The 24,251-nt window shown below is 52.5% G+C and overlaps 1 long non-coding RNA gene across 2 annotated transcripts; it reads left to right on the forward strand.

Moving 5' to 3' along the window:
- Nucleotides 1–538: 538 nt before the first annotated feature.
- Nucleotides 539–16,514, forward strand: LOC148223080 (uncharacterized). 2 transcript variants are annotated; one of them, XR_015804730.1, is made up of 4 exons: nucleotides 539–1,886; nucleotides 2,755–2,950; nucleotides 4,084–4,626; nucleotides 12,232–16,514. It is a non-coding gene; the product is annotated as an uncharacterized LOC148223080 (long non-coding RNA). The 2 variants fall into 2 exon arrangements; XR_015804729.1 differs by lacking the exon at nucleotides 12,232–16,514 and having other exon boundaries at nucleotides 4,084–4,893.
- Nucleotides 16,515–24,251: the final 7,737 nt, after the last annotated feature.

The raw sequence follows: 24,251 nt of genomic DNA on the forward strand, positions 1-24,251 counted from the left end.
CTCCAAGGCACGGACTTGTCCTGGCAGGAGCCAGCGTGTCCCTGGGAGCTGGCTCTGTGCTGGAAGGGCAGCCAGCCATGACAGACCAGGTGGGGGTGCTAACAGGCCACAGGACACCCCACCCTCCTGCCAAACCATTAATAGCTTTATTCGGGTTTTTTGTTCCACTTCTCTTTCCAAGTGGGAAGCACGGAGGAGCTGCGTGCCACAGCCTGTGCTGTCCCTCTGTAGCCACAGGGGTGTTCTTGCTGAGCTTGGTGTGTTCACACTTGCTGGGGTACCAAACTGCTTCCATGCCTCTGGGAAGGGGGGATGAGAGCTGGGGTGGCTTGGATGGGAACCTCACCTCACCCTCCCAACTACTGCCTTATGCAGCACAATATCCTCTCTGTCCTGAAAAGACTGAAGATTTTAATCCTAAAATAGACATTTCAACAAAATTCCTTCTTCTTTTTTCTTTTTTTCTTTTTTTTTTTTTTTTTTAATTTTTAATTTTTTTTGAAAGCATCTGAAAGCTGCTGCTTTCATTTCAGGCAGAGGGAACTCACTCTGAAACCTCTGGAGCTGTTGGGAAATGGGATCATCGCCCACTGGGGAGCTCCGGCACCCACGTGCCTTCCAGCAGTCCTCATCCCAGATCCTCATCCCAGACCCTCATCCCACACCCTCATCCCACACTCTCATCCCACACCCTCATCCCACACCCTCATCCCAGACCCCAATCCCAGACCCTCATCCCAGATCCTCATCCCAGACCCTCATCCCAGACCCTCATCCCAGACCCTCATCCCAGATCCTCATCCCAGACCCTCATCCCAGACCCTCATCCCAGACCCTCATCCCAGGTCCTCATCCCAGACCCTCATCCCAGACCCCAATCCCAGATCCTCATCCCAGGTCCTCATCCCAGACCCTCATCCCAGGTCCTCATCCCAGACCCTCATCCCAGACCCCAATCCCAGATCCTCATCTCAGATCCTCATCCCATCCTGGCACATGAGTGAGTGATGCAATGCCTCTCCTGAGCACGGGCAAGTTGGCTGAAGCCTCTGTTTAGCAGCACAGGCAGCTCTGTGATGACTCTTGTGGTGATTTTACTGCTCAGGTTTGTGACCCTAAACCCAGACAGCAGTTCCTGGCAAATAACTCGCAAGGCCTGCCTTGATTTATCTAATTTTTTATCTCATTTATTTATTTATTTATTTTAAAATTTCCTTCTCCTTTACAACCTGCCTCACTTTGCATTCTAATTCCGTTCCCCTGCCCACAAAATGCAGCCCAAACCTCTGGATTCTCCAGCAGCCATTCCAGATCCAGGCTTTGAAGGGGGAATGGCTCCCACGGGATATTGGGCAGGAATTGTTCCCTGTGAGAGTGGAGAGGCCCTGGCACAGGGTGCCCAGAGAAGCTGTGGCTGCCCCTGGATCCCTGGAAGTGTCCCAGGCCCGGTTGGACAGGCTTGGAGCAGCCTGGGACAATGGGAGGTGTTTGATGGCAGGGGGTGGAATGAGATGAGCTTTAAGTCCCTTTGAACCCAACCCATTTGATGATATTATGAAATTACTAAGATTGCTCCTTTTCACCTTTCAGGTGGGTTCTGCCCTCCTTCCAGATCCTGTTCTAGGTCAGGTGAGGAGGAGAATCAAGCTCTCACAGGCAGGCTTCTCACCCCAAGCCAAGCAGCTGACCAAAGTGCTGTACATGAGCCAAACAGTTTGTACTGGTGCAGGCTTCCAGCTCTGGAAAAGGGAAAAAATCTCCCAGAGGTTGAAAGGATCACAAACCTCCAGCTGCTGGAATTCCTCTGCTCTTTGATACTCTCCGTGTCCTAGTGCATGTGCTCCCAGCAGAGCCCCAAGCAGCTGGACAGGCTGGTTCCCATGCAGGTAATTCCAGGGGAACTGGAGCCTTCCAGGCCTTTTCCCCTTGCCCTTCCCTGGCTGAGAGCCAGGAGGAAGACCAGTCAGTCTCCAGGCATGCAGCGCGCCTGGGGTTTGGAGGAGGCCATGGGCTCAGGTGGATGCATGAGGAATTAAGTGGCATTTTTGGGAGCAGGCATCCTGAAAGGCTGGGCTTTGCAGGAGGAGCACTCCCTGTCCCTGGGACCAGCCCAACCAGTTCAAAGGGAGGTGTTTGACCACTAGGAAATGCTTGTCGTGCTGGGAATTGTCATAATGCCACAGATTAAACGAAGCAACAACTCTCTGACACAAAAAAAACCAAACAAAAAACAAGTAGAAGGGAACTGGAGAGGATGGGGTTTTTTTTTTTTTTAAGAGGGGAAGAATTATTAGGAGGCCAGGGAGATTCTAGAGCCCATTCCAGTGCTTAAAGAGATTCCAAGAGAACTGAAAAGGGACTTGGGGCAAGGGCCTGTAGTGACAGGACACAGGGAATGGCTTCCCACTGCCAGAGGGCAGGGATGGATGGGATATTGGGAAGAAATTGTTCCCTGGGAGGGTGGGCAGGCCCTGGCACAGGGTGCCCAGAGAAGATGTGGCTGTCCCTGGATCCCTGGAAGTGTTCAGGGCCAGGATGGATGGAGCCTGGAGCACCCTGGGATAGTGGAAGGTGTTCCTGCTCGTGGAATAAGATGATCTTTAAGGTCCCTTCCAACCCCACCATTCCTGATTTGGTGTTTTGTTATTGGCAGTCAGCTTGCTAGAAAAGCAACATCTTAGTGTAGCATATGAGTTATTCATTCAAACCACACTGTTTTTCCTGCTGTACCCCTTTTTTCCCCCACCTTTCCAGAACAGCAGGCTGCTCTCGCTCCCAGCCCTGCTGTTTTTGCCATCGTGGGTGGCAGCTGATGTGGCCGAGGACACCACGATTTCCTCAGCTGACCGAGCCCTGCCCAGAACAGCATCTGGCCATCACTCAGGGACAGCGTGTAGAGTGTGATGCTCCCTGTGCTGGGAGGCAAACCCTCGAGCCCCCAAAATGCAAGGTATGTAATCACCTTTCAGATGGGACCGAGGGGTCTGGAGGTGGGATCCCCTGCCTTGTTGGAATGACAGCTTGTGTCACACCAGGTCACATCAGAGGGCACCAGGCCGGGGTGCAGGGGCAGCAGCCCCCCCAGCTGTGTCTGAGCACAGAGGAGATGTCATTTCTGCGGTGACACAGCCTCGAGAGCACCTAATCTGGATTTATTGAGGTCGTAAGACTGACTTAGCACGGCGCTACCGAGACTGTAGGATAAATAGGAGTCTTCTATTTATAATGCTGCCAATCTGGCACCGCTCGCAGCACTAAAAATAAGACTTTGTGCAAAGCGAGCCCAATTAATGGGTGCTCTCCTTGCATTGTCTGTGAAGCAGCCCCTGATCCTGTGCTTGGCAGGGATCCTGCAGAGCTTTGCAAAGCCACCACTTCTCTGGAGAGTGGTTCTCGTCCCCATGGGAGAGGTTCCTCTTTTCCCTTTGGGTGGTCTGACCATGTGCCCACAAACTCTGCGAGTTTGGGGCAGGAATGATGAGCTCTGATAATGCAGCTGGACAAGCAGAGCCCAGGGAAAAGGGAGGTGGTTGTGCTGGAGCTGCCTGGTGCACGTTTCTGGTCCCCCCAGGTCGCATCCTGCTCTCCAAAAAGAAGGAGGATGTGTCAGCCACTGAGGCAGAGCTGGCACAGAGCACAGACAACCCCAGCCTGGCACAGCCACTGCAGTAATCCCAGGTACCCCAGGACACTGGAACTGGATTATTTTGTGAAGTGATCTGTTTAAGCTGCACATAAACCCACTGTGGATCTTCTCTTCTGGGAGTGAAGCGAGCCTCCCCTTCTGACTATATCCAGTTTAACACCAAACATGATTTTTTCTTTAATATGAAATAGCCTTGCTGTTTAACTTACCCATGCAAAATCTTAGCTTTCCCCTGCCAGCCCACCCAGACCCTGCTCCCTGCTTGGGCTGTAACGGTGAGTGGCTCCAATATTTATTCTCTCCGATAGGGAAGCAGAAACCTGGATTTTATCGTTAACACTCTTGTGTAAAAGATCTTAAGGCAGATACCTGCTGTTGTGATTTAACACCTGCCTGGCTTCTCTTACAATGTTTCCTGAGGTTGAATTTATTTTCAGAGCACTTCAGGCTCCCCTTTCCTGCTGTTTCCATCTCCTGAGGTGTGTGTGACCATCCCTGTTGGATCTGTCTGCTCTACACACGGCTCTGCTGGCAGGAACAGAATCACAGAATATCCACAACTGGAAGGGACCCACAAGGAGCATCAACTCCAATTCCTGATCCTGCACAGGACACCCCAGGAATCCCACTGTGAGAGGTGCCAAACGATAGGAGAAGAGCAGCTTCTGCTTCATCAGCTGCTCCCCAGGAGCCCTGTGGCCACTCTGATGTGCTCCTGGTGCAGAGGAGAGCACGGTGTCCATCCCATGGTTTGAGCCGGAACATGGGACCAGGTGTGACACAACGTGGCACAGAACTGCCAGATGTTGATGGTCCCATTGTTGCCTGGAAAGGCTGACCTGGAACAGAGACTAGGCAGAGCAAAAGGAATAAAATAGGTATTTATTGAAAGGATAAACTTTGGGCAGTGCAAGAGCCTGGCTGGGGCTACACCCAAATCAAATCCAAGATGCATCCCAGTCACCAGTCTTTACACTTTTGTAAGTTTTGGTTCATCTTCATCTACATTCTGGGGTCAATTATCCAACCATAGCCCCAGACTACGAAGTCTCAGCACCCTGGCTTGCCCCCTTTCCCTCGCAGTTGTTCCTGCTTTTTGGGTACTGGTTGTCCTTGATTCTCTAGCTAGGAAGGGATTGTTTTTGTCTAACTGCCCTGTGAAGAGACATTACCAACACCTAATATGAAGTTTCAGAGTTACACACCAAGCAGCAGAGATTCTGAAAAATATAAAAGCTAAAACCCAAGGCATCACCCTAAACTCATTATCAGGTTTGCTGGGTTTTCCTTTTGTTTTTTTCTGCCCGGGATTTCGATCATTTTGGAGAGGGTAGATGCCACACAGGGCAAAAATCATTCTCAAGCCTCCTGACCCAAAGGAGGCAACAAGAATTCACATGATGTGGTCTGAAAAGGAGGAGGAGGAGGAGTTGGCCTCCTAAGCTAAATGCTGATTTACAGAGCATGGGTGAGCTGTGCCCTGCAGGGAAGCAGGAGCAACACACCTGCCTTACACCATGGTGCTGTGCTAGACCACTCTAAATCCGAGACTGGGAATGAACTGCAGCCCTCCCATGCTGCCTGCAGAAGTTTGGAGCCCGGGGAGGGGGACAGCAGGTGGCAGCTTGGTGGCAATTGCACAGTTGGGCAGCCTTGGAGGAGAGAGCCAGAAGGCCAAGTCATTCCAGCACAGTGAGTGCAGTTAAGTGCTGCCATATGGCTCCTTTTGCAGAGGAAGAAGCACACAGGGAGCGAGGCATCCCACTGCTTTTCCTTGAGAATGAGCTTTCCATTTCTCCTGGAAACGCTGGGAAAACTTGGTGGCCGCAGGAGTTGGCAATTTAGGGGGGAAAACCAGCCACGGGGAATGCAGGAATCCCTCATGTATATTCTCTTGTTGTTTGCTCTGCCTCGGCCACCCTCGAGGGTGGAAAACCTGAGGTGGGTCAGGTAGGGGGAGGAAAAAGTGGTTATGAGTGATGGGTGTTAAAGCCCTGCCATGCCAGGTGTGGAGGGAGGGAGGAAGGGAGGGAGAAGAGGAGGTTGCTGCTGGCCAAAGTGCTTTGACCTGTTGGAAACCATTGGAACCAGAAAAGCAGATTTGAACAGTTGGATTTCCTGCAGGGCTTTTGATAAAAGTCGGGAGGAGAGTTGGCAAATATTTTCCAGCAAGGGCAGGAAAGAAAACAGTAGGATTTTCTGCTTCATTTAGTAAAGCCATTGCTTTTGTCCCCAGCCTGCCTTAACCCTTTCACCTCCACTAACATCTCTGGTGTGGGGCTACCAACACAGGCAGAAAACTGACCTGCTGGCAAAATTTCTGCTTCAGTGCTTCTCTCTTTGCAGATGGAGAATGAAAGGCAAAAAATGGGCAAAAATCAGAGCCTGGGTAGCAAGGTTTAGTCATGGGCTTGGCAGTGCAAGGCTGGACTTGGTGATCTTAGAGGGCTTTTCCAACTTTAGTGATCCCAAGAGTTTGGGAAAACAGCAGCTCTGGTGTCAGAGCATTCCTCAGCAGAGAGGAGAGTGTTTGTGGGGAGCTCTTTTGGGGAAGAGCATCCTTTGCTGAGCAGGCCCTGGGGAAAGGCTGGGAGCTGCAGCAGAGACAGCCGGTGGGTGGGAGGAGGGAAGATGTGGAGCTTTGCAGCAGGGCAGCAAGAAACACGTGTGTTTGGGAGGCTGGAGGATCTCTGGGGGCTGGAGGGTGGAATTTGCTTACTTGTAGCACCCGAGATTTCACTGGTAGAAGATTTCTTCTCCCCCATACCCAGGCCTGTTCCAGGAGTAAACCCCACAGCTCCTGGTCTGTAGCAAGAGCTCATTGTCTGTTTGCTTGGGTTTTAAATCTCAGCTCTGAAATTACATCAGTTCAGAGAATATCTGCTTTAGCCCTTTCAAAAGGGTCTTTTTAAAAAAAAAAAAAGGTTTGCCACCAGGGCTGCTGGTCAACAAGGAAGCTTTCAAACCATGGAAACCTAGAAAACAGAAGGAAACAAACAACTGGGAGCAATTAAAACATCTCCAGCAAGCCATCAGTGTTTGGGGACATTCCCAATACTTCAGTGCACATGGCTGGCAGGATCAAAACTCCAAACCACAGCTGCCACCATGGTCTCTTTCATAGTCAGGCTTGGAGATCACAGAACCCTAGAAAGGTTTGGGTTGGAAGGGACCTTAAAGCCCATCCCATCCCACCCCCTGCCATGGGCAGGGACACCTTCCACTGTCCCAGGCTGCTCCAAGCCCCAATGTCCAGCCTGGCCTTGGACACTTCCAGGGATCCAGGGGCAGCCACAGCTTCTCTGGGCACCCTGTGCCAGGGCCTGCCCACCCTCCCAGGGAACAATTCCTTCCCAATATCCCATCCATCCCTGCCCTCTGGCAGTGGGAGCCATTCCCTGTGTGTTGTCCCTCCATCCCTTGTCCCCAGTCCCTCTCCAGCTCTCCTGCAGCCCCTTTAGGCCCTGGAAAGGGCTTTGAGCTCTCCCTGGAGCCTTCTCCTCTCCAGACGAGCACCCCCAGCTCTGCCAGCCTGGCTCCAGAGCAGAGGGGCTCCAACCCTTGGAGCAGCTCCGTGGCTCCCTCTGGACTCTCTCCATGTCCTTCCTATGTCACACTTGTTCTCCCTTCAAGCAAATGCTGGTGCCTGAGCTGTGCTTTTCCTGCTGCATGCCCAGCTGTCCTGTCGCCTGGCCATGGCTTCACTGCCACCAGTGTCCCCTGCCAGGTGCCTGTGCACTGCTGTGACTGTCCAGCCAGGGCTGGCACCTGTGCACGTTTTCCCATGCACCATCTCCACACCCAGCTCTCCCTCTGCATTATTCATTTCCACAACATGGAGCTCCTCTGCCACCGAGTCTGTCTCTTCCCTCTGCCTCCCCTGAGGTTCACATGCTCCCCTGTAATTATTGTAGCCACCACTGGCTCAGCCAGTGGCACGGAAAGCCACCGAGACCATACAGTCCACGTATGCAGTGTGTGGTTTCCAAGACACTCTGTGTGCCAGCTCAGCTTGGTTTGAGAGCCAGGAGAAAATTCCAAAGCTGCCAGGGTGGGAGGCATCCGTGAACACCAGAGAGAGGCAGGCAGGTGTGATGCAGGCCGTGCGTTCCAGCTGGAGTTTGTGTGCAGAATCTGCACCATTTGCATTCATCCCATGGGTATTGAAGGGATTCTCACCCAAGCAAAACACGTTCAGGACACTGTGGGGATTTAAAAACAATTAGCAGCATAAATGTTGGGTTTAAACCTGTTGGTTGCTGCTTTTTTCTGTCCCCCCCTGTTCATCATAGTGTCCCGTAAGTAATGTATTTAAAAAATGAGGGGATGCTCCAACTTGGAGGTTGGAGCAACCTGGGGTAGTGGAAGGCATCAGGGGGTGGAACTGGATGGGCTTGAAGGTCCCTTCCAACCCAAACATTCTGTGATGATTGCATGACCTGGGAGCTGGTGGCATCCAAACCCATGCTGCAGTGGCTGGCTGGGAGTAGCTCTGTGATCTGCAATCATGGGAAGAGATCCCGCAGATAATCTCCTTCCCTGGCGGAAATATTCCACTTATTTTTATCCTCGTTTCCTGTCTGTCAGCCAGTTAATTATCCCTTAGAGGACTTTCTCTGTAAGTCTTTTTCGGGAAGGAAACTTGGCGAGGGCTGCCTGAACGTCCTTGTCCATTTAAACCAGAACAGTGGAGTCAATTTTAGTACCTTCTGGAGAAAAAGACCTTCTTCTTTTCCCCCACCTCCTTTTTATTTTTCTGTGAGGCTGTGGCTGTTTTTCCCTGTTTGTGTCAAGCTGCCAGTAACAGTTTTCCTGCCTGGATATTCTCTTCCACGATGTACATGCAAGCTTCTCTGCAGGGGGAGTGTGAAGAGGAGGCTCTTGAAACTCCAGAATATCCATGCATTACATATTGCATGGATGGACACCTGGGCTTGCTCCAGACCTGCTCATCCAGGGCTGGGGCCATCCCTCTGCTCTCCTGATCATCAGCCTCCTTAATGGATGTCCTTGAGGAAGCATTTAAAAATGCAAACCATTTCTGTTGCTGTAGCAACCACTCTTCTGGAAATGGGGATAAAATGTGGCTCCTGGGAGGTCAGAACTGCTTTCTGAGAGGTGGTGGGTGCTGGTGGCAGGAGCACAGGTCACAGACATCTTTCCCAGCTCCCTGGCTGCTGGAGTCCCACTGATTCCCAAGGAGAACAGCTTGGGGCTAATCCACAGGTATTTCTTGTAGCCACCACCACCAGCTCTGAGCAGCCTGGCCAAGTGGAAGGTGTCCCTGTCCATGGCAAGCAGGGCAATGAGATGGGCTTTAAGGTCCTTCCCAGCTCAAACCCTACTGGAATTCCACGATCCCTCAGGCTCCTGCAGTCCTAAGCTGGAGTTTCATGCCAGCCCAATCTTCAGCCAAAGGAGCTCTCCAGACGGGCAACCAAGGCTGAATTTTCTCCTGGCTGCCACGTGAAAACACAGAACGTGGTGGCTGCATCCTCTCTGCTGTCACCTGTCCCTTTGCCATGCACTTGCAGGGAGCAGATCCCACAGTTCCCAGCTCTTGCAGAGAGAGGGGATCACACAGTGCCCTCCATGCTGCGCTTGGGGTGAGACACTGCATTTCTCTTGTTCAGCATTCCCATCACAGCAGGGGGAACATGTCCAGCCTCCTGAAGCTGCAGAGCCAAGTGGGAACCAGCAAAGTGCTGGCAGCAAACTCACTGCAACCCTCACCTGCTTCCAGAGCTGCAGCTGGCAGATGGTCGAGATCCCTGGATTAATCCCAGGCACTTTTGGGAGGCTATTTTCATGGAGATAGATAGGGAAAGTTGGGTCAAACTTTTCGGATGCTGGCCCTTGGCAGTCAAAGATGTTGAGCCTGTGGATTCTGGAATTGTAGGCTGCAAGGGATCAGGGAGAGCCTGAGTGTTTCAACACCTCCAGAAGCCCATGCCAAACGAGATGGGTGCTTTGTAAGACGTCACCTCTGCAGTGTCTGTGTCCTGAACTCAAATGGCCTCTGGATGAAACCCCAGGGAAAGGCTGCCAAGGTTGGCATTGTGCTTCTGGAATTGCCCTCCTGGGTCTTATCTTCATGGGATGGTGTCTCCTGGTCTGGGCATTACCTTAGGGTGCAGTGATATCTGTTCATCTTTAAAACCATCAAACAAAGTAGGACAAGCTACTTCCTCTCTGAGGCACCTCAAATATTTGGGAGTTCTCTCCTCCATCCTGACTCTTGTATCACCTCCTAAGAAGACAGTTTTCCTAGTGCAGGTCGGTGGAAATTCCCATAAAGCTAAAGAAGGGCATCAGGCCTCAACTTCTAATTGATTTGGCTTCTGTCTCTCACGGGGCTTTCACCAGACATTTAACGCACCAAAATTTTGCCTGGAGCGCTCCTTCCCCGTCTCCAGAAATTATTTCCAGTCTGGTCTGATGCCGAGGCACAGATAGGCAGAGCTTGGAAGGCACCCAAGCGCTCTCATCTCGGCAGGCTGGGGAGTGAGAGTGAATCACAGCCGGGGGATGCGCTGCGTGTCCGTGGGATGTGCGAGGCACGGAGTGCTCCTGCTCCTCGTCTGCGGCGCCTGGGGGGCCCCAGGGAGCTCCTGCAGAGCGCTGAGGGCATTTCCAAAGGGTCCTTGTTGCCTGGAAATACCACTTTTATCCAGTACCAGTCCCGGTGGTTCTTGGGCTCTGATACCTTGTGCCCCTCCTCCCCCCCTCCACAATGCCAGTGGGAGTAGGGGGGCAGGAGTTGGGTGTTCCTCCAGTCCAGGGGTTTTTCCAGATGCCTTGAGGTCCCATAGGGGTCACCAGAACTGCTGTCTGGAGAGGCTGACCTGGAACAGAGACTAGGCAGAGTAAAAGGAATAAAATAGGAATTTATTGGAAGGATAAACTTTGGGCAGTGCAAGAGCCTGGCTGGGGCTACACCCAAATCAAATCCAAGATGGATCCCAGTCACCAGTCTTTACACTTTTGTAAGTTTTGGTTCATCTTCATCTACATTCTGGGGTCAATTATCCAACCATAGCCCCAGACTACGAAGTCTCAGCACCCTGGCTTGCCCCCTTTCCCTCGCAGTTGTTTCTGCTTTTTGGGTACTGGTTGTCCTTGATTCTCTAGCTAGGAAGGGATTGTTTTTGTCTAACTGCCCTGTGAAGAGACATTACCAACACCTAATATGAAGTTTCAGAGTTACACACTAAGCAGCAGAGATTCTGGAAAAACATAAAAGCTAAAACCCAAGGCATCATCCTCAGGTCTCTTTTGCCTCCCAGGTGCTGAGTTAGCACCTCTGCATCCAGCAGGGATTCCTGCTGAGAGCTGGGAGTGGGCAGGAAGCAGTGCCTGAGGAAGGAGCTGGCTGTGACCCCTCTGAGATGCTGTTGGGGTGGCAGTCGTGTGGCAGCATCCATGTCCTGCAATGCATTCCTGGGAAATTCTCTCTCAGGACACCTTGCATCTGCTTGCTCTCGAGTGAAACCCCCCGTCCTGCACTGTCCAGGCACGCTCTTATCCCTGCCCTTTTCTAAGGGATGGCTGCAGTGGCCCCATGGGCTCACACGGATTTGTCCCTGGCAGCTTTTGAAGCCATGCCTGTGGGCTTTAGTCGATGCACCTGTGGTTAAATCCACCCCTATTCGATGTCACCCTTTAGTGTTGGAGGGTTTGGGGCCAGGAATTATTGATCTGTGGGAATCATGGAATTCTTAAAGTTGGAAAAGCCCTCCAAGTCCAACCCAGTGCTGCCAAACCCACTACTGAACCGTGTCCCCAAGTGCCACATCCACACGTTCTTGGACATGGATCAGCAGTGCTGATCACTTCCAACCAGTCAGGATTCTAGTTTTTGCTCCCTGAAATACATGGTTCTCCTTTCTTTGCAGGACAGGGCTAATTTTCTCTTGGGAACAGCAATCCATGCTATTGCTTGTCCCTGCCAGCATGAAGGAGATTTGGTTTGACTTTTAGCTGAGTTTTGGACCTGTTCTCATTTGGAAGGGGTGATGCTGGCTCTGCCAGAGATGGTCTTCACACAAAAACACATCTTCAGGCACTTGTGCCTGAATGGGGCTCATTAATTTATTTTCCATTTATAGACCCAGCTTCATGCTCATCTTTAAAAAGCAAAAAGCTCATTAATGGGGAATTTTTTGCCCAAATGCAGCAGCATCTCTGACTCCTACACAGAGGTGCTGCCACCCATAGCATAAGCCACGGACTGATCTCCAGTTTGAGCCTCTACCCCCTGGCTTTGGCTACTCTCACCTCCTCCTTAGACAGAATTAGACTTGATTTTAGTCAAGGTGAGTTATAAGCAAGTGAAAAGCTCAATAAACATCTAACTGATATCACAAGCTTGAATAGATGGAGCCAAAATTACTTTAATTGATAAGGGATTTTATTTTCCTTTCCAATGGAGGCAGCCAACCTGAGGATTGCTGTAGAAATTTCGGGTGGGTTGGAAACAGGATGAACAACAGGATGTGTTCAGAGGTGAGCAGAAGCACTCGGGGATTCAGTTTGGAACAGATTGCATTAATGGAGCTGACTTCATTAATATCTTTCCTAATCAGCTGGGCTCACATGGAGGAGCACATGGATCACTTCTGCAGCTGAGACAGTGGGGGAGAGGAGCTGGATGTCCCACAGGGAGGATGGAGCCACCTTGGGGCCCGTGAGGAGAAGCAGTGTGAGATGATGTAATGCAGGTAGCGTGTTTGCCTCTTTCATCTGTTAACAACATCTCTTTAATCCCTATTAATAAAACTTGGCCCATTTGCAGGGCTCTCATCCGTGTGAATTGCCACAGGAAGAGGAAGAGGGGTAGAAACTGATTGCAGGAATGGCTGTAGGCACAGGAGGATGTCGCTAGTGCAGCCCTGGGAGATGGATTTAGCAGAGAGGGAAGTTTTGCTGCCTCCCTCCGAGGCTTTGGTCAGAGCTTGCTCAGGGAGAGCAAGCTGCCAGTGAAAGAGGTGTGGGGGAGCACAGAGGGATGCCAAACAGCGGGATGGTGGAATTAGGAAGCTCATTGTGGGTACGGTTTGCAGAGGATGCCACAGGATGGGAAGGTGGGCTGGGCGTGGAGCAGGAATCCATCAGCCCATCAGTGATGCTACAGGAGCGCCGCCATTCCCAGCCAGGAAAACAGCTGCCCTGGTGTGAGGGCACGCCTGGAGCAGGCTGGAGGCTGCCAAGGAGGAGGTGATTGCACCCTGCTGCTTTCACTTTGCTGACTGACTGACATCTGTGCCCGCACTTGTCTGCCTGCACGGACATCTCCTCCAAGCATCTCAGCTGGCTCCCACTCCTCCTCTCCAAACCTGCCATCTCCCTGTTTGCTCCCTTTCCAGCCTGCCACACAGGAGCACCATGAAGGCTGTCTAGGCAAGGAAATGATCCTACTGGTTTTTGTGGGGTTGGGGTAATGCTGAGTAATTAATTCATGTGATTCAGCACTCCCAGTGCCAGGAGTAATGCTGGAGTGTCCCTGCACTGGTGGGACTGCTCTCCGCGGGAGGTTTAGGATCAGAACAGTTCACCCTTTGCCTTTGGGGTGAGAAGTGCAGTCTCAGCAGTGCCTGGCAATTCCCTCTGCCCCGCGGGCTTTCCCACAAAGTGTAGTTGTGATTCCTGTTGCTTCCGAGTGATTGGAGGGAGGGCCTAATTTTTGCAACATACAGCCACCAGATTTTGTGTTCAGCTCAAAGGTGATAATGTAAATCTCTTTCTTTTTTTTTTTTTTTTTTTTGCACCAGAGTTATTACCTCAATCAAATATTTATTTACAGCACACGTTGGCAAATGCAGGCTTGACATAAAGTAATTCACTCCGGGTGTGTAGTGTTTAATGGGATTATTCTTCCCAGAGTAGCTGAGCCTCCTTTGCCCAGATTGTTGTGGCTGCCCCTGGATCCATGGCAGTGTCCAAGGCAAGGCTGGACAGGGCTTGGAGCAATTTGGGATAGTGGAAGGTGCCCCTGCCCATGGCAGGGAGTGGAACTGGGTGATTTTTACGGTTCCTTCCAACCCAGACCACGCTGTGATTCCATGATTCAGTCTGAGATGGGAGGATCAGGATGTAGCTGGGCCTGTGGTGCCAATGGACACATCCAGGTAGAGAACTTCGGGCACTAGGAGAGGCAAAAGCAGCAAGGAGGCTTTTTTTTCCCCTTAGGAAAGAGTTTACTAGCAACTTCTGGAAGCAAATGGGGGATTGCTGTACTTCAGGATACACAGCTAAAGGATGCACTGCTCCAAAACACAGATTATTCCCCTGTTTAAGGCAAGGCATGGAAAAAACCCCCATGAGTTGCAATCTGCCCTGGATGGATAAAGTGTCAGGTCATGAGGTTTAGGAGGCCTCATGTTTATCCCTTCAGGTCCTGACACAGGAGAGTAGGAAGAAACCTCCTGGCAATGGAAGTGTCTGGGTTCTGTGCTTGGGATGACACAGCTGCACAGATGTGCTCAGACTGCAGGCCAAGGCACAGGAATTAGGGGAAAGCTGAGTTTCCTGAGCTCTTCCAAGACTGTGCTTTTTTTTAAAGCCCATCTCCTGGCAATGGATATCTTTGTCCTTGCCACGGGATCATGGGGAGATAAGATTTCCCTGCAGGGAAGCTGACAGATGTCCCTGTGCATTGCTGGCCGAGCTGGGTGGTTTGTGGCTTCCCCATGCTCAGGAGTTTTGGTTTCCCTCCAATTCCTGTGCCAAAGATGGTCTCCATGGCCTCATCTTCATCCACACCCATGAGGATCCCTCTCTGTGAGCAACAGAGAGCACATCCCTTGTTTAATCAGGTGCCCTCTCAGCGATGGGTCCAGCAGGTGGCAGAGCCGTGGGACAGCACCAGGATCATCTGGATGAGTCCCCCAGGACACAGAGGGATGCAGCTGCTGTTTGCAGCCAGGCACCTCTTCCCCCACTGCTCCTGTGCCATGTGGACACTGCTTCTCCATTTCCCGGCTGAAGGGGAAGTGCCACAGCCGTGGTGGGTGCAGAGGAGCAGCCTTGTGACCATGACACATCTCATTAGTCAGCTCCCAGGGAGGGGAGGGGAGGTTTGCAGCGGGATTTTAGCTCCGTGGGAGCTGGACACCGGTGGAGAGCAGGGATTAGGAGCTGGAGACATGATCCCACTCTGGCTGCACGTATTCTCCACGGTGCTGACTAATGCGTGGCAAAGGATCCAGCAGGAATCCTGCCCCCAGTGTGTGCTTTTCCATGGCCTCCTCCCAGCACCACAAGGCACCACAATGTCCCAGGGACTTGGCAGTGAATTCTCATCCTCGGTGGACGCACATATTCCTGCCTGAGGTTCCTCACCTGCTGCAGGATCGATGCCGGGGCATTCTTGGGGTTGTAGGTTGCACCCTCTGTGTTCCCACTAGGTGAAGATGGTTCCTTTATGCCTTTCCTTTTCCCTCATTTTCTTCAGAGGGATCTCTGACTGCTCCAAGCTGAGGTTTTCAGAGTGATGGAGGAGAGGAGGCAGAGTGCAAGCTGGTTTGTGCTGTCCCATGGCTCAGCTGTGCTCCTGCCTCTTGCCCAAGAGCATTCCTGTAGGGAACAGCTGCGAAGAGGAGTCTGCAGGGCTGGTGCCTTGTGGGATGGGAGGGAATTGTCTGTCCCTCGTGATGACGTGAGGTTGCAGGAATACAACAGGGAACAAGGAACACAACAACGCAACAAGGAACGAGGCTGCCTCCAAACCCAGATTAATGGTAAGATCACGGAATGGGAGACACGAGGCCATGGCGTTACCTGTTGGGATATGTTCATCCTGAGCCCTGGCTGAGCTGCCAAGCAGGAAAAGCCCGTGCCAGGCTCTCACAGCTCTCTGCCTGTCGGGATTGCTGTCTCCAGCTTTTGGCTTCCAGCTCGGATGTTCTCCTGAGCAGACCTGCTGTCTCTGCCGCCAGTTTATCCAGCTGTTATCAGCAGATGCCCTTCCTTGGTGACTCATGCCCTGCTCCCTGACCACATCCCCTTCTCTCGTGTCCCCCACCCACCACAACTGAGTCACTTGGCCTCCTGTCACAAGCCAGGAGCTCTTATTTGGTCACACATGGAGACACTTCTTGCCCACTCTGACGTAAGCTCTCCTCGAGTTCCTTTTCCCAAGCAGGCTCTGGAGTGGGAATTTGCTTGCACACTGCCCAGGCTCTTTTTCTCCCTTAGTGCTTTCCCCACAGGGATCAGCCCAGCCCAATGGTGCTGGAGGTCACCCAACAGCCCAGCACTCCCCAGTCTTGGCTGGTTTGTATTTAGGATGTGACTTGTGAAGGTGGGACCTGTGAAAACCCAATGCTCAAAAAAACCTTTCCCATCTTCTGAGCATCCTGTAGCTGCAGGAAACGACTTTCTTGTGTTACCCCATAAAAACAGCATTTTCAGGGCTAAAGGAGAATTTAAACGGAATTTAATTTAATAAAGGGAATCGTAATTTAATAAAGGGAATTTTAGCATGAGAGGAACATTAAAAAATCAAGGGTTCTCTTTTCTTGCACCTAATTTAGGCCTATCCCTGTCCCTCTCTATCCCATTAAATGTTGATGCAATTTCGTCTTCCCAGTCTCTTTTAGAAGCCCTGTGGTGTAACTTTCCTGGCATGGGATGGCCACACTCTGAATAAAAACATCAACCTGTCTGTACAGCTATAAAACAAGGTGATTTTTCACATGGGCGTCACTGCCCTTGATTTGGAGAAAGAGGAGCTGGCAAAATCCAACCTCTCCAGGCTTTTCCTTGGAGAAAGAGCATGGTGTGTGTACAATCCCGGGCTGGGAGAAGCTGGATCAAACCTTGCTTCAGTCATCCTGAGTGACCAGGCACAGCCACTGCCTCTCCTGAGGTCAGACCTGGGGAAGGAAGAAGATGGATATCAGGTTTAGCCATGGCTGCTGCAGCCTGGAATGTGGTAATATCCCTGCACGCCCTCCCACATCTTGCAGGCAAGCTTGGAAAGCCTCGGATGTTTCTTGTTCAGACAGGATTGTTGTTTGTCCCTCTGGCAGCTGGCGAGGTGGGCTGGCTGCCTGCCCTCGTCCCCTCCCTCAGGGGTACAAAGCTTCCTGCAGGAAAGCTCTGGCAGGGCAGGGACGCTGGGGCTCAGTTCCCCAAGCACCCTCCTCGGTGGCCCATCTTGTGCTGGGAGCGCTGGATGGATGCTTTGTGCTGTCCCTGATTGATGCCAGAAGGAAACGCTCCTGATGGAAACACCTTTCCATTGGGAAAGACAGGCCAATTACCACATCACTGGTGCTGACATGCTCCCTTCACTACCTCCCTTTTCCTCCTCTTCTCCATGTTTTTCTAGTCCATCCATAGCTGCATCTCCCCCTCCTTGCCCTCCTTGGATCTCCCATTTTACCTTTTCAATGCATCCCAGAGGATTGTGAGTTTCCAGCCCGTGGGTTTGGCTGCTCCCTGAGCCTGGAAGAGCTGTGCAGATGTGTGTAAAAACCTCCTCCTTGCTGCCAGAAACAACTGGACTGTCCCTCCTGCAGGAAAGGACAGGATAAAGCCACTGTTTTGGTTTCCTGCTGGAGCAGCATAGTGCAGTATCCCTCCCAAAAGCAGCTGTTTAGCTCCAGAAGCTACACAAGATGACACAGGAGTGGGATTGTTCCAGAATTTTTGGAGGCTGGATGGCAATGCAGTTGTGGTAAACCAATCATTGCTCAGAAATGTCCTTTGTTTTCCTGGTGGGTTTTTTTCCCACTCTTTCTCCTCAGCTTCCCTTATAATTAGGTGCTGCAGGCTCCAAAGGCACCAGGATTGCCTTTCCCAGGAATGGATGCTGGAATGGCCATTGAGCTCAAGTCCATCTCAGGGCTGCTGCAGGGTCCTGGAGGGATTTCTTCCCTTAGGAAATGAACCTGAATTCCCACCCCTGTTGCCACCAGGGGCCACAAAGTGCCAAAGTCACCTCAGCTGTTCAGAGCCCCAAGTGCCCTCGGTTCCAAAGCAGCTGAGTCACTTGTGATTCATCCAAAGCCTGAAGCACAGCAGGGTAATAAATTTCATTTTCTCTTTCCCCAGCTGGTGCTGTAACATCTCCTGAACTCCCTCCTCACCTGGCATTCCCTGGAGAGAGGAATGCTCCACATTGAGATGTCTCCAGGAAAGGGACATCCCAGCACCACCAGGCTGGTAGCCCCGTGCTTCTCCACCTGGCTGGCACTCTGAGTGGGAAGAAGGGACAGAATGCAGGGGATTTGGCTGGGAATCCTGCATCCCTCACTCCTGCTGCTTGTTTCATGGCAGGAAGAAGGAATTTACAGCCTGGTGCTGCGTGGCTCAGTGAGAAGCAGAAATACAGGCTGGGTGGGGAATGGATGGAGAGCAGCCCTGAGGTGAAAGACTTGTTGAGAAGCTCAGCAGGACCCAGCCATGAGCATTTGCAGCCCAGAAAATCCCCCTGTGCTGGGGTTTTCCCTGATCCCACAGCGTGGGAAGCAGGGAAGGGGGGAATTCTACCCCTCTGGCCTGCTCAGGTGAGACTCCACCTGCAGAGCTGTGTCCAGCCCTGGGGTCAAAGCAGAGGGATGTGGAGCTACAGTACAGCTCCAAGGGTTGGAGCCCCTGCTGGAGCCAGGCTGGGAGAGCTGGGAATGTTCTTCTGGAGAGAAGGCTCCAGGGAGAGCTCAGAGCTCCTTCCAGGGCCTAAAGGGGCTCCAGGAGAGCTGGAGAGGGACTGGGGACAAGGGATGGAGGGACAGGACACAGGGAATGGCTTCCCACTGCCAGAAGGCAGGGCTGGATGGGATATTGGGAAGGAATTGCTCCCTGGGAGGGTGGGCAGGCCCTGGCACAGGGTGCCCAGAGCAGCTGTGGCTGCCTCTGGATCCCTGGAAGTGCCCAAGGCCAGGTTGGACATTGGGGCTTGGAGCAGCCTGGGACAGTGGAAGGTGTGGCAGGGGTGGCACTGGATGATCTTCAAGGTCCTTTCCAACCCACATTTTTCTATGATTTTATGGGATCAAAACTTGGCTTGCAGGGCAGACTGGGGGGATTTTGGAGCTGGGAAGTTGCAGCTGCTCTGCGTCTGCTGGGTGTAGCTGCACACACAAGTTCTCTGCACAAGAGGAAGGTGGTGGGAAGAGCCTGGTGCTCTGCAGAGCAGCTGGCTGAGCTCCAGGTTTGGCTGGAACAGCTGGCCACCCTTAGAGTCTCTCCTCACTCAGGAGTCCCCTGGGAACCAGCAGTGGGATCAAAACATACTCAGGTGGTTTCCTTCAGCTGCACTGGCCAGGCTTGCTTTGCTTCCCAGATCAGGCCATGGAATTCACCAAGGTTCAAAGCTTTGCCTAAATAAGAGCAATTTCCTCCTGCCTGGGTTAGCAGCAAACCATGATTTACTCTTTGCCTCAACAGTTTGAAAAGGAAGGAAGGCAATCCTTTGGGGAAGTGTGCTATGAATGATAATGGTCCTTCAGGAGGACCCAGAAATTCAGGGAGATGGCATGAGAGCAGCTCTTTTGCAGGCTTTGCCCTGGAATAGCAAGGGCTGGCTGTGCCTGGTGCTGATTTTCCAGGCTGGGGCAGGGCTGGGCTGTGGGGGACAGAGTGGTTCATGTACAGCCCGAGAGCATCACCACACCTGAGCCAAAGGAGCTGGCCCTGGATTCAGGAAACTTCATTCCTTTCTTTGTCTGCAAACCAGGAGCAGTTCTTACAGCCAAGTTTTCCCAACTCCCTCCGGCCTCCAGCATCTTTTCCTGCCTGTTCTGCTTCCTCTGAGGATCTCAAAGGCTGGAGTGGCTCCGATCCCTCCTGCAGCTGCAGGTGAGAGAAAGGTGGGCTCTGCAGCAGGGGAATCCCTGTTCAACCACATCCAGGCAGTGCTGTGTGTGTGGGATTCCTCAAGGAGCCACAAAGAAATGCTCCCTCCTGGCTGGGCCGCAGATCTCATCCTGCACAACAGCGTCAGGAAAAGGTTGGGAGTCCAGCAGCAAAATCTTTGGTCTTGGTGCAGCTTTCCAGCAGCTTTCAGCTTAGAAGAAGAGGTAGGAAATGCCCAAGTGCTGGGGATTTCCTTCGTCTTCTGTTCAGAAGCTGCCTGCAGAGGACCTTCCCTAGAGCTGGGGTGACAACCAGCTGGGACCTGCAGCAGCCTGGCCCCCGAGCCATGGCTGCTGTGCTGGGGCTCTTCCCATGCCAGGGGAGGGCGATTGCAGCTGCGCTGGTTGGTGTCACTGAGGTGGGGTGACATCTCCTGGGGGCATTTCTGTCCTCAGAAATGAGATAGTGACATTTGCTGGAGTGTTTCTGCAGGACTGGGATGGTGGCATCTCCTGGGGGCATTTCTGTGGCACTGGGATAATGTTATTTCTGCAGGACTGGGATGGTGGCATCTCCTGGGATAATGTTATCCCCCGGATGCATTTCCAGAGGGTGTCTCCGGGGCATCACCAGGGACAGTGGCCGTGAGGAGCAGAATGGGATGGCCAGCCCTGCCTTTGCCCCAGCATCAGGACTTGGTGCAGGAGTTGCTGCTTGCCAGCTTGAGGCATCCCTGGCTCTCCCGGGGCTCTGGGACAAAGCTTCCTTTCACCTTGGAGCATCCGGAAAATATAATGGGGCAGCAATTACTGCTGCAAGCTTGGGCCTGGTGGATGGGTGGCGAGGAGCCAGTGATTGTTAATCAGGCATTTTGCTGCTGGGATTTTGCTGCTGTGCAGGAATTTGTTTGCACCAGGGGGGCTTTGTGTCTGGCTGAGCCCCCAGGAGGCTGCTGGGAGCCATGGCCCAGGAATGTGTGGGGCAGGACCAAGCCCAAAACCTCCCGCTGACCTGATCCCATGTGGATTTTGGGTCAGGATGAGCTTTTTCCTGAGACAGGGAGGAGGTGTCAGCAGGCTGCTCTCCTCTTGGAGGGATGGGTTTATGCATTCCTGCCTTTACCAAATGCTCCCTCAGGCTGCTGGTCTCTCATTCCCAGATTTTCTCCATCACAGATTGGGTTGGAAAGGACCTTAAAGCTCATCATGTTCCACCCCCTTCCATGAGCAGGGACACCTTCCACCAGAGCAGGTTCCTCCAAGCTCCTTCCAACTTGGCCTTGGACACTTCCAGGGATGGGCCAGCTTCGCTGGGCAACCTTTTCCCCACCCTCAAGGACATGCACAGGCCATGAGGGGGAAGCTGGGCACTGAGGCCAGGTGGAAGAAGGTCTGACTGTGCTCCAAAGTGATGCCCAGGCCATGCCATCCCAGCTTGTTCTGCAGTTTAAATGGGAACTACTCCATGGAATAATCAGGGAGGGCTGTTCAGTGCTCCCCAGCAGCTGGGCAGATCCTGAAGGAGATTCCTGCTCGTGGGATGGTGTGAGAGGGGATCAGGGCAGATGGGATCTGACACCCCCCAGCATCCTCCTTCAGCAGAGCCTTGTCTTGTCCTGGCCAACATTTTTTGCTCAGTTGCAAAATAGGAGGCCTGGAACTTCTCCCACATGGAAGGAGACCTGGAGCTTAGATTTCCACTGCCACCTCCTGCCTCTGTGGGATAAAACCTGAACTCCTGCCCTTCCCCTCCTCACCAGACCACTCCAGTTGCTCCTGTGTTCATAAATGTGGGGGTGAACAGCTGGGGGCAGTCCCAGCCCCAGGCTAAAACCCATGGGAAGGGAAAGCAGGAGACAGGGCAGAGGTGGGAAAGCACTGCAGTGTGGAAGAGCAGGGGCAGGAGGGTCCAGGCACCCAGCACTGCAGCCTGCTCAGGAAATGGGCTTTTGGTTAGGCAGTTCTACACAGCTCTAATTAAATTATGGGATTAGAGCCATCTCGTTCCTCACTCATCTGCTGCCAAGTGCTCGTTCCAAGGGAGTGCCCTCCATGAAAGGGAAATCTGCCCGTGGAGTCACTCCCTGACTGCACTGCACTGCAGATGGGCTGTCTGGAGCGTGCCATTCCCGCTGGCCTCCTCTGATCCCCGCCTGCAGGCCTGGCAGGAAGATTCTGGGATGGATAATCCCCTGCTGGTCCACCCTGGGCAAGCCCTTCAAAGGGGCAGTTGGTGCAGAGCGTAAAATTGGCAGGATTTTCCAAGATCACAGAACCATCACTAAGGTTGGAAGAGCCCTCTAAGCTCGAGTGCAAGCACCAAACCGTGTCCCCAGGATGCCCTGTAAATATCACAAGGTCTGCAACCCACAGAAAGGGAGGAGAGAGTCCTTGGGAATCCCTGGTCAGCAGGGCAGGGAACAAGACTTTACCCTCTAGGAAGCATAGCCAACCTTAAAAAATATATATCCCAGCAGCCAGCAGCAGAAGAAACTGCAAGGTACAAAACTGAGTTCCCCTTCAATTAGCTTCTTGTTGGCAGATGATATAAATTGCCCATCCCATGGCAGACCTGGGGTATGCCCATGGATTAGAGAGAGATTTGGGTGCTTTCTCAGCTTACATTTTAGCACTGGTTTTGCTGTTGCTTCACAGAGAAGTTTCCAGGAAGATCTGGAGCTAAGGGAAAGGTTTCTGTCCTGCCACCATGATCCTGTGAGTTATCACCACGCTTTGGGGAGCTGGGTAATCTGGTTTGGTGAAAAAATGTGGCCCATTTGCAGAAAAACGCCACAGGAGGGCTGGAGAGGGACTGTGGAGAAGGGATGAAGGGACAGGGATGGATGGGATATTGGGAAGGAATTGTTCCCTGGGAGGGTGGGCAGGCCCTGGCACAGGGTGCCCAGAGAAGCTGTGGCTGCCCCTGGATCCCTGGCAGTGTCCCAGAGCAGGTCGAACACTGGGATTGGAGCACCCTGGGACAGTGGAAGGTGTCCCTGCCCATATCAGGGGATGGAATGGGATGGGCTTTAAGGTCCCTCCCAACCCAAACCATTCTGTGTTCCCATGAACACGACCCTTTGAAACATTCCTGCTCTGTTATCTGCAAATTCCCACTTCCCAGTCACTGGGGCAGATGAAACAGATTTCCCTTGCTTGTTGTTCAGTGTGAAAGCCCATAAAGGTTTTCCTGGCAGTGCTGCTGCCACAGGATCCATGGCAAGGATTTAACCTCGGCTGTCTCCCCCATTCAGTCACTTTGCTGCGTAATTACTCTTGGAGAAGCTATTTCTCCCCATTTTCTGCTTTCCTGGCTGCAGGCATAGGATGTCTCAGTTTTAATTTACTCCTGGACAAGCTCTCAATGCCTCCTGCTTGTGCAGAGCTAAAGAAAACCTCCTCGAGAAGCAGCATCTTCCTACAAATCCAGTTTCTCCCTGGAGGTGGTTAAACAGCAGCTGGACACAGCGATGGATCTGTCTGGCCCTACCTCTGAACAAGGGTTTGGAGCAGTGGCCTCCAGGGGTCATTTCACACGGAATTACTCTGGTCTGCTGATCCCAGTCTCCTGCAGAGTCACGGTGTTCCCCTTTCTCCCTCCTGCCCTGCATGGGAAAGGGCATCCCTAACCCAACCCCAACCCTGCGCAGATCCCCCCACCCAGAGGGGAGCCTTAAAGCTTTGGAGCCAGCACCAAATATTTACCTTTCCCGGGATTCGTCTTAGGGAATCCAGGTAAAAGAGCTGAAAGGGGAATGGTGAGGGGGAGTTGTTTGCTTTTCAAACCGGACCAGCAAGTGCCTAAGGAATTACCTGGATGCCAGAGAATGTTCAGCCATAAATCTTATTAACAGCGCTCTGCAGCAACGCAGATGTGAGGGAAGGGAAATAAAAGGAGACAAATGAGGAAGGGGACGGGCCTGGAATGATAAAGAAAGAAAGGGGCAAAGCCTGGCTTGCAGCCGGAGGTTTTTATGGGAAGGGCTTCAGCTCTGTGAGGAAATCAGCTGGAACAGGTCTGGCAGGATAGCTCTCCACCAGAGAGCTCCTCTTGCAGAATACCAATGATTTGCATCCTAAATAAAGCGGCTCAGGAGCAGCAGCTATTCCAGGAGCTCTCCCTGTGCTAGGGCAGGAGCGGGGAGGTGGAAGGGAGCAGGATACAAAACAACACCTGCCCTGGAGAAGGGAAGTGATCCAAAAGGTTGGAGGGCACACTTTCATGCCTGCTCGCCTTTGTGGCAGAATAGCCAGGCTTTGTTTTCCATGGAATCCCCGAATAGTTTGGGTTGGAATGGAGCTCAAAGCCCATCCAGTTCCACCTCCCTGCCGTGGGCAGGGACACCTTCCACTATCCCAGGTTGCTCCAAGCCCCTGTGTCCAACCTGGCCTTGGACACTGCCAGGGATCCAGGGGCAGCCACAGTTCAATGGTCAGTCTATGCCAGTGCTCACCACCCTTCTCATTTGTTGCTTTTCTTGCCTTTTTTGTCCTGTCTGTGATGCAGGAACAGTGCTGTGCCCATATCCCAAACCCAGACACTCTGACCCTGGAAATTACTCTGAGGAAGCCTCTGGCAAGGGCTGGGAGCTCTGAGAAAGGGAAAACACCTCTGTTTGCAGAGCAAGGGTGGGTTCCTGTGCCTGCCTGTGCCCACTCCAGGCTGTCCCAGCCACATGCCAAGGCTTCAAAATCTTCCTGCTGGCCGCCAGGAGCATCTAATGGCAAGTGGAGCAGGGGCAGAAGGCCAGCAGGAATTACAGCCTCACAGGAAGATGCTCCCAGCACTTCTCTTCCTCTGGCAT

Source organism: Sturnus vulgaris, chromosome 7, assembly GCF_052056855.1.
Source record: "Sturnus vulgaris isolate bStuVul1 chromosome 7, bStuVul1.hap1, whole genome shotgun sequence".
In the NCBI taxonomy this organism is placed as follows: domain Eukaryota; kingdom Metazoa; phylum Chordata; class Aves; order Passeriformes; family Sturnidae; genus Sturnus; species Sturnus vulgaris.